The sequence below is a fragment of the Pezoporus flaviventris genome, unplaced genomic scaffold (assembly GCF_033815535.1).
Source record: "Pezoporus flaviventris isolate CSIRO_AGI_PZ_B2104156 unplaced genomic scaffold, CSIRO_AGI_Pfla_v1 ptg000184l, whole genome shotgun sequence".
In the NCBI taxonomy this organism is placed as follows: domain Eukaryota; kingdom Metazoa; phylum Chordata; class Aves; order Psittaciformes; family Psittacidae; genus Pezoporus; species Pezoporus flaviventris.
The window spans coordinates 709,166-719,192 of record NW_026892732.1 but is presented as its reverse complement, the minus strand read 5'-3'; positions in this window follow the sequence as shown (position 1 = coordinate 719,192).

Sequence of the window (10,027 nt, the reverse complement as noted above, 5' to 3'; positions counted from 1 at the left end):
CTGTAGCTGAGGCATCAGGTTTATCCATTTGTCTTGTCGAGCTCATGGCAAGGCTTGACAAACTTTGCAGGCAGTCACCATGGACCCTGGACCTGCAGTCAGGAGGACACAAATATACCCCCTCCCCCAGGTTATCTGTTCTTGAGAAGCAGACAGGTTAAACTGCACATTTGCAGCATCATTGCTCTTTTTTTTTTTGCAAAAGCCGGCCTGCTGGGCAGCAGTTACAGCCGCCTGCCTGCTTCAGCAGCAACCATAAACACCTGCCGGCAGCCGCACTTTTACATTAACCCTTTCATGCCCGAAATGTTAAAAGCTACCCCTTAAAAACTTTTACATGAACCCAACAATACATAAAACACCGATTGCCCTCAACACACACACACACGTGTGGGATCCCACAAGCACACTCCACACAAGTACAATATTTGAAACACAAAAAGACAATCATTACTCCCACTACAGTCCCACGTACAGAACGTGGCACAAGGACCCTGTGGAGAGTAACAGCAAACCAGCTCCGAGAAGCACCATTGCAGTGCGAGGCGGCAGGCTCAACCTTAGCGGGCGTCCCCGCAGAGGCTCTGCCTCCCCCACATCGTATGAGGCTTGGGCTTTTATACTGACCAAAATGCACACTCATTCCGACACAGGTGGCCAGCCTGTGCTGGAAGAAGTGGCCAGCAATATCCACAAAGGTCTCCAAAGGTTGATAGAAACCTGGACATACTTATTTTTACCAACTTCTAGTTCATGAGTATCACAGAGAGACTGTATGAAATGAGTCACAGTATGCCCAATACCCCTGATAAGAGCATACAAAAGACCTTCCCACCACCGAAAACGCACACAATACACCTGTATCCTGTGTTTGTCTCGCTGTAGGTTCGGGGGGGTGGGTGGGGGGTGGTGGATGGGTTTTTTGTGTTTTTTTGTTGTTTTTTTGTTGTTTTTTTTGGGGGGGGTGTTTGTTTGTTTTTTTACTTTAACGTAAAAAAAGTTTGCTCTCTTCACTTTAAGAAGGACTGAAAACATCCATAAAACGGAAGTCCTAAGCTGAAATTTCAATTAATTCAATCACTGACAAGGGGGTGTCCTGGGGTGGTGCTGACTCTTTCCAGGGTTTCGCCCATCGAGCTGGCACCCACCGCAGACTGGAATCTGTATTTATACACATATAACCTCGACCAGTTAGTTTTACTTTCATAGGACCTTTCCAAATGCCAGTTTCCAAATCCTTGTACTGGACCAGAATAGCCAGAGTTTCAGTCATATAACCTGAACCTAATGCCTGACCATTAGGTCATTAAAGGGGGGTCATTAAAGTCTCCTGTCAATTGCACAAAATTCATAACATATACAGCTTTCTGTATCCTTGCTACCGGTGTACGTCTTTCTTCCCCTGTTTCTTGTTTTTCCAACAACTCTTTCAAAGTTTGATGTGTTCGTTCAATAATAGCTTGTCCTGTAAGAGAATAGTGTCAGTAGTAACATGGACATATTTCAATTTCCCAAAAGAGGGTACATGAGTCACATCCATTTGCCAAAGCTGGAGGCCTCGAGGGTTGACTCCAAGACCTATACCTACTGCTTGGCCTCGACAATCGGGACAAGATTAGTGATTTTTGTCATGATGTGATCTAAGGCCTCATACTGAGCTTTTGATAGAACTCTTTTTTGTTCTGCCTTTGACTCACCCTTTAAAAGGGGCATGAGGTCGGTCAGATCATCATTTGAGATTTGAGCTATTTTCAAATTTTCAGGGATGTTGACCGGAGGAACATGTGTTTGCACCATGATCCCAATATTTCCAGTATAGTCAGCATCAATTACACCGGGTAATACAAAGATTCCTTTCCTTGATGTTGATGATCGTCCCAGTAGCAAAGCACATAACCCATGACCAAGAGGCCCATTTAATTTAGATGGAATACAATGAACAGAAGTATCAGTTATGGTAAAATCTATTGCTGTTGCCACGTCCACTCCGGCACTCCCTGTGGTGGCGGAGGGGATGCAGTCCAGACACCCTGATTTTGTGTCGTCGCGCAGGGTGGCATCGCGCTCACATTCAAGTTTCCCAACCGGGTTCTGTCTTTTTTAAACTTTGAACGACATTCAATTGTCTTGTGGCCAAATTTGTCACATTTAATACATTTGTCTGCAAAATCAGTACCACCACACTGAGGGGGGCGGGTTGCTGAACCGATTTTCTTTACAGTACACTGCTTTTTAAAATGTCCCATCTGTCCACAATTATAACATCTCATACCTTTAGTATCCCCACGATCACCCTGACCTTGTTGTAGAAGCGGTTTAACAGCAGCGGTGAAGGCAGTAGCCATGTATCCAGCCTTTTCCTCCGCTGCGCCCACTTTAGAACATGCATCCATCATTTCTTGAAGACCAGCAGATTTTGGCAAAACCTGCAAAGTACGCTTACAAGCTGGGTTAGCATTTTCCATAGCCAGAGACATAAGCATCGATTCTTTAGCATTAGATGCCAGATCAATATTCTTTTCGATAGCCTCTGTCAATCTGTCAATAAATTGCATATATGGCTCAGCAGGTCCCTGCTTTACTGATGTATATGAAGGATTAGGCTTTCCCGCTTCCAGCACAGCTTTCAGAGCAGCTAAAGCCAATTGCTGTGCTTTCTGTAAAACTTCAATTTTCATACAAGCTTGTACTCCATCAGGGTGAAATTGTCCCTTTCCCAATAACATTTCAGATGAAACACCGTGCAAAGGGTGATGAGGATTACACTCTGAATTCTCATCTGCAGCTCTTGCAGCAAGCTCCTCAAACCCACTTTTAAAATGCAGGAGTTGTGAAGGAGTTAATAAAATTGCAGCCACTCTGAGACAATCATTGGAGTTAGAACATTACTAGAAAAGAAAGTAGATAATATTTGCTGTGTTTATGAGGAAGACAACCCATACTGAGTAATTGCTCCCTTAATTTCTTTCATAGCTTTCCAGTCCATAAGAGTCCAGACAGACTGTCCCTGAGAATTTATAATAGAAGGGAATGCAGTGGGAACATCTATCGGTAAAATAGTACCGTCTATAATTGCATCCTGAATGCAGCCTCGCCATCTCATGGCACTCGGATTAACTTTGTTAGATCTAGGAGTCGGTGGTAACGACACATCACAAGGACTGATCTTATCCGGTTTTTCCGGTTTTCCAGGGGCTTGCTCCCTCTCCTCCCCCAATTTGTCCAGGCGGTCTCGCAAGTCCTGCAATTGTTTATCCAAGGATTTTGTCCATTGCCCCCAGTTCCACTCATTTTGCAGCTCCGGTGGGAGCGATGCAAGCGGTGGTGTATGTGGCGGAGGTGGGCATTTATTTGGAGTTACACTCTCCTCCTCAGGAGACTCCCACCCCGGCAAAAAATCTTGGAGATTAAGTTTAGGGGCCGTAGCAGCACGAAAAGGGTTAACATCAGTTTGTTTCGGTTGCTCAGTAGCCGCTACCGGCTCCCGAGTACCAGCTGGAGGTACCGCCGGTAAAGGCGTTGTCGACACAGGACAGGGGAAAGGCGCAGGGTCCTCAAACATTCGTACCGTACTGCGCGCCGGTTTGTGGCCAGAATGTTTTATGCCCGAAACAGACGACACTACCATGGCTGTAGCACTGGGTGCTGAGTCGAACGTAGGTGCCGAGCCCTGCTGTTGTGAAGGCGAGTCAGACTGAGCTGTAAAAACGGATTTTGCCGCCTGTTTCTCAGCCTTCATTGCGGCTAGAGTCCCTTTTAGCAGTAACCAGGGGGCAGCAAGAGACTTCGCCTCTTTAAACCCACAAGTAACTTGATCCCACAGGCGTGCCCCAATTTTTTTCCAAGTCCCGAGATCAAAAGCTTCATTAACCCCCTTGATCAGCTCTTTTTCTTTACTCCAGAGCAACAATCTTTTTAACAAATTATCGTCATATTCTATCCCTCTCACTGAGAGGATATGCTGGAAGAGCTTAAGGATGAACATTTTTTCTTTACTTAATTGATTCCCCATCCTAACCCTCTTCCAGACCCCGTCGGCTGTTACCTTATTTGCACTGCGCAGTGTCCTCTGGGCTCACTAGGCTCCGTTCTGAGGCGTCTACCTCCCAGTCCTGGTCCTGCCGGATCGAACCCAGCCGACGTCCCTGCGGCTCCGCGTTTTCCACTTTCTTCGGTGCCACGCGCTTTCATTCCTTCAGATTCAATATGAAAAATATGGGGAGTCCCTGTTCGGGCGCCAGTTGCCACAGAATATACATGGACTCAGAGATCAATATGCCATTTATTACAAAGCCTTAACCCCTTAAATACTATTTCTTCATGCACTTACAGTGATTTGGCATATTATGATTGGATGCATGTCGTGAAGACCCTTTGCAACTAGCATATAATTGGTTAAGCACAGGTGTGGGAACTTGAACTCGAAAGCTTGCCAACACTCCACAGTTCTCATTACCTCAGTGAATTCCAGCTTCTTCTTATCTTGCTTGTTTAGGCTTCCTCAGGCATCTCATATCCTTGCTGTATCTTTCAGGATTTTCAGAGTTTATGTACCAATTATCCATTCTCCTGTTAGAACACTGCCTCCACACTGCACATCACCACCACCACCCCACATCACCACCACTGCACATCACCACCACCACAGCACATCACCATCACTGCACATCACCACCAGAACAGCACATCACCACCACTGCACATCACCACCACAGCACGTCACCACCACCGCAGCACGTCACCACCACTGCACATCATCACCACCAAAGCACATCACCACCACCACTGCGCATCACCACCACTGCACATCATGACCACCACTGCACATCACCACCACTGCACATCACCACCACCACAGCATATCACCACCACTGCACATCACCACCACCACTGCACATCACCACCACCACAGCATATCACCACCACTGCACATCACCACCACCACTGCACATCACCACAACCACAGCACATCACTATCACTGCACATCAGCACCACAGCACATCCCCACCACCACCACCACACATCACCACCACAGCATACCACCACCAGAGCATATCACCACCAGCCCATCACCACCATTGCACATCACCACCACCACAGCACGTCACCACCACCACCACTGCACATCACCACCACTGCACATCACCACCACCACCACAGCACATCATCACCACTAGCACATCACCACCACCAACACAGCACATCACCACCACTTCACATCACCATCACGACCCCACCACAGCACATCACTGTCACAGCACATCACCACCACCACAGCACATCACCACCACCACACATCACCACCACCGCACATCACCACCACTTCAAATCACCACCACTGCACACCACCACCACCACTGCACATCACCACCACTGCACATCATCGTCACCCCAGCACATCACCACTACTGTGCATCACCACCACCACTGCACTCCACCACCACACATCACCACCATAGCATACCACCTCCAGAGCATATTACCACCACCAGCACATCACCACCACTGCACACCACCACCACCACCACCACACATCACCACCACAGCATACCACCACCAGAGCACATCACCACCACCAGCATATCACCACCACTGCACATCACCATCACCACCACCGCACGTCACCACCACTGCACATCACCACCACTGCACATCACCACCACAGCATATCACCACCACCACAGCACATCACCACCACCACCACAGCACATCACCACCACAGCACATCACCATTACAGCACATCACCTCCACCACCACCGCACATTACTACCACCACCGCACATCACCCCCACTGCACATCACCACCATCAGAGCACATTACCACCACCACTGCACATCACCACCACCACCGAACATCACCACCATCACCGCCCATCACCATCACCACCCATCGCCACCACCAGCACTGCTCATCACCACCAGCACAGCACACCACCACCACCACTGCCCATCACCATCACCACTCATCACCACCACCACCACTGCCCATCACCACCAGCACAGCACACCACCACCACCACCGCACTACAGCCCCATGGCACTACAGCCCCACAGCCCCCACAAGCTCCCCCACCCACCCCCCCCCAGCACCCCGCTCGCTATTTGCTCCCCCATCGATGGCAACGCCGCCCTTAACCGATGATGTGTTGATCTGAACCGCTAGGCGGCGCCACACCCCAGCTGCACCCGCGCAGGGGGCGTGTCCTCTGCATGGAGGGGGCGTGGTTTTCGCACCGGGGGCGGTGCCAGGCGGCCTGCGGGAAGGGGCGGCGGGAGCGGTGCTGGCGCCATCAGAGGCGCCCGGGCATCGCTGTTCGGGCGTTGTGCGGAGCCCGCAGCACCGGTGATGGGCAGAGCGCATTCCATCGTCTCCCACATGGATCCCAGCTCGGGCCCTGCCCGCGGCTGCCGGTGCTGCCCAGGGCTGAGCTGCCTTGAACACTGCCAGGGGTGGAGAATTTACCACTTCTCTGGGCACCCTGTGCCAGCGCCTCAGCACCCTCACATAAATCACTTCTTCCTTATCTCCAACCTGAACTCCCCCTGTTTCAGTCTGAACCCATCACCCCTTGTCCCATCGCTACAGCCCCTGATGAAGAGTCCCTCTCCAGCATCCTTGTAGCCCCCTTCAGACACTGGAAGCTGCTCTGAGGTCTCCACGCAGCTTCTCTTCTCCAGGCTGAACAGCCCCAATGTTCTCAGCCTGGCTCCATACGGGTGCTGCTTCAGCCCCTGAGCATCCTCATGGCCTCCTCTGGACTTGCCCCAGCAGCTCTATGTCCTTATGTTGGGGACACCAGAACTGCACGCAGTGCTGCAAGAGAGGTCACAAGAACAGAGTAGAAGAATCACCTCCTTCGACCTGCTGCTCGTGCGTCTTTTCAGGGAGCTCCTGGGCATTCTTGCTTGACTTCCTGTTCATTGAATGAGAATATAGCATCAGATGAGAGCAGACACGGTACAGAGTGATGCAGTGATGGTGTCAAGTGTAGAAAACCAGCTCTCTGGATACAGAGCCTTGATAGAGCCCTTGACATGCTCCTTCGCTTACTTCTGTGGGCTCTCCCTTTCAGTCCTGCAAATGACTCCCTCCTTTCCCCTGCCCTTGTCTCTCACACTTGCCTCCCCGTGCGACCATGCTGACAAGAGAAGCTGAAGCACAGATGTGTCCGCCCATGGGGAGGACATGGATTAATCCCCCCGTCCAACTCCATAGCCATTGCCTGCAGTGCTTGCCCTGGAGCTGGGCTCTGGCTCCTCAAGCTCTGTGGCTCGTGTGCTCACAAGCCACATGTTCGCAACTTTTGTCTGTGAGGAGATCATGGATTTGGGAGTCGGCTGTGGGAGGTTGTGGGATCATCTTACAAGCACAGCAGCATAAAAAGCATGGAAAGAGGAGACAAAATCTTCCACTGGCTTCTGTGAGGGATGGAGCCTTGAGTTCTTGCTTGGCTGGGGACTGGGTGCTGTGACAGTGACCGGCACCATCACTAGAGGGCTCCTGGGCCCTGCAGTGGCATTGGGTTGACACCTTCGCAAACAGCTCGAAAAGAGAGTGGATGAGGGTGCTCAGGAAGGGGTGACCTTGGCTGGATGCTGGATGCGGTGTACGGTGGAAAGCTCGTGGTTCACTCCACAAATACCATCACTGGCAAAACAGACTTGGCTTGGGAGAACTGATTTCAATTTATTGCCAATTAATGATGGACCAGGATAATGAGAAACGGGAACCAGTCTAAAACACCGTCCCCCCACCCCTCCCTTCTTCCCAAGCTCATCTTCATCCCTGATGGATGGCATGGACTTCCATGGGCTGCAGGGGAATCCCTGCCCCAGCACCCAGAGCACCTCCAGTCTTCCTCTACACTGACCCCTGGGACTGCTGTTCTCTCACACATTCTCACTCCTCCCTCCCAGCAGTTTTTATCCCTTCTTAAATACATTGTCCCAGAGGCACCACCACTGTCACCGATGGGCTCAGCCTTGACCAGTGGTAAGTCCATCCCAGAGAGGCTGCATTGGCTCTGTTGGACATGGGGGAAGCTTCTGGCATCTTCTTCCCCTTGCCACAGGACACCTTCAGGGACCTCCAGGTCAAAGCCAGAGCTGCGGCTGGGAGCACCAGTGCAGAGCAACTCAGCTCAGCAGCTCTGGGAGCCCTGTTCCCTTTCTGCCATGCCCTCCCACAGGATTTGGGCAGCTCTGCTCCAAGGCTCCAGGACTTCACAATACCTAAAGGAGCTATAGGAAACCTGAAGAGGGGCTTGGGACAAGGGCCTGTAGGGACAGGCCAAGGGGAATGGCTTTAACCTGCCCGAGGGGAGACTGAGGTGAGCTCTTAGGCAGAAGCTCTTCCCTGTGAGGGTGCTGAGGCGCTGGCACAGGGTGCCCAGAGAAGCTGTGGCTGCCCCATCTCTGGCAGTGTTCAAGGCCAGGTTGGACACAGGGGCTTGGAGCAAGCTGCTCCAGTGGAAGGTGTTTTCCATTCAGGTGGTTTTAATCTGTACCTCTTGCTTCTTGTCCTGCCTGTGAGAACAACTAAGAGGAGTCTGGCCCCCTCTGCTCCATTCCCTCTCTGTATGACATTCGCAGGGCTCTGCACATCCAGGGTGCCAAGGTCCACCTGCATGGCAACAGGACCCACTGGTGCTCCAGCTCCTTCCACTCCATCGCCTGCAGCGCTGCTGGGGTGCATCCACCCCATGCCCAGGTTCTTCTTGATGACATTGAACAGGACTGGTCCCTGCATCCACCCCAGAGCAGATCACGAGCCACCAGCCTCCAGCTGGACTTTGTGCCACGATCCCTATGCTCCGGCCCGGACACTCGGCTGGGTTTCGGTCCAGCTCACTGTGATGCAGCTAACCATGCTCCTCTGGTTGAGCTGAGAGGATGTTATGCCTGGCAGTTGTACTGAGGGGCAGGTACAGAACACCCTCTGCTAGGCCGCCAAGCCAGTCACCTCACTGCGGAACTGGTGAAGCGCCATTTCCACTTTGGCAGCCCATGCTGTTTCCCATCAGCTGCTTGTTCTTCATGCACATGGAAATGATTTCCAAGCCCTCATTATTGTCTTCCCTGAAGATAGGAGGGGTGTTTTGCTTCACTCCAGTCCTCAGGAGGCTGTCCCAGTCACCAGGACCGGTCAAAGCTGACTTGGATCCAGCTCCTCCAAGAGCCAATGCTGCTGACTGCTGCTGGGCCCCACATGTCACCTGGAGGTGGCTCAGGAAGCACCCTGCCTGCATCATCCTGTGCACCCCATGCAAGTGATGCCACATACTCAGTGCTGCACCCCACATGTTCAGACCAGCACCCCATGTATTCAGAGCTGCCCCTGGCCACCTCTGCCCCACAGGGCTGAAGGCACACCCGCTTTCCCTCCAGCTTTGGGGGTACAAGGAGATGGACCCGGGGGCTTCCAGCTTCACCGAGGGGAGTCTGCCTCACCGCCATGAGCAGATGGGGCCACCCCGTTGTGACCGGGATGTGGGGAGGGGACAGGGCACGAGGCTACCCCTTGTTCCCGTCTTGGGGGCTTAGAGGGACAATGGAACCCTGGGCACAGTTCCCCCTAGGCTTCCCCCAGCCCCACGCCGCTGACTCTGCGCCCAGCACCGCACATGGCCGGGGACACGGGGCCCGCAGGGACACGGGACGGACTCTGGCCGGTGACGCGGGGGCAGCGGGGCCGGGGCATCCCGGCCGCTTTCCCCTGGGGACCCACGTCAGCGGCGGCCCCGAGCGCTGACCCGTGCGGCGGCCGGATCCCCCGGTGTGGCTCTGCCCGACGAGCCGCGGTTCCTGCCGGGCAGCGGTCCCACCGAGGCAGGAACAGGCACTGGCGTGTGCATGGGTACGCGTGCGTGTGTGCCCCGGGTCGTGCTGCGGGTACCCACGAACCAAACGGGACCCACTGGCGCAAGGCCCGGTGCTCTGGGGCTTGGTACTGTCGGGCCCGGTGCTCTGGGGCTTGGTACTGTCGGGCCCGGTGCTCTGGGGCTGGGTACTGCCGGGCCCGGTGC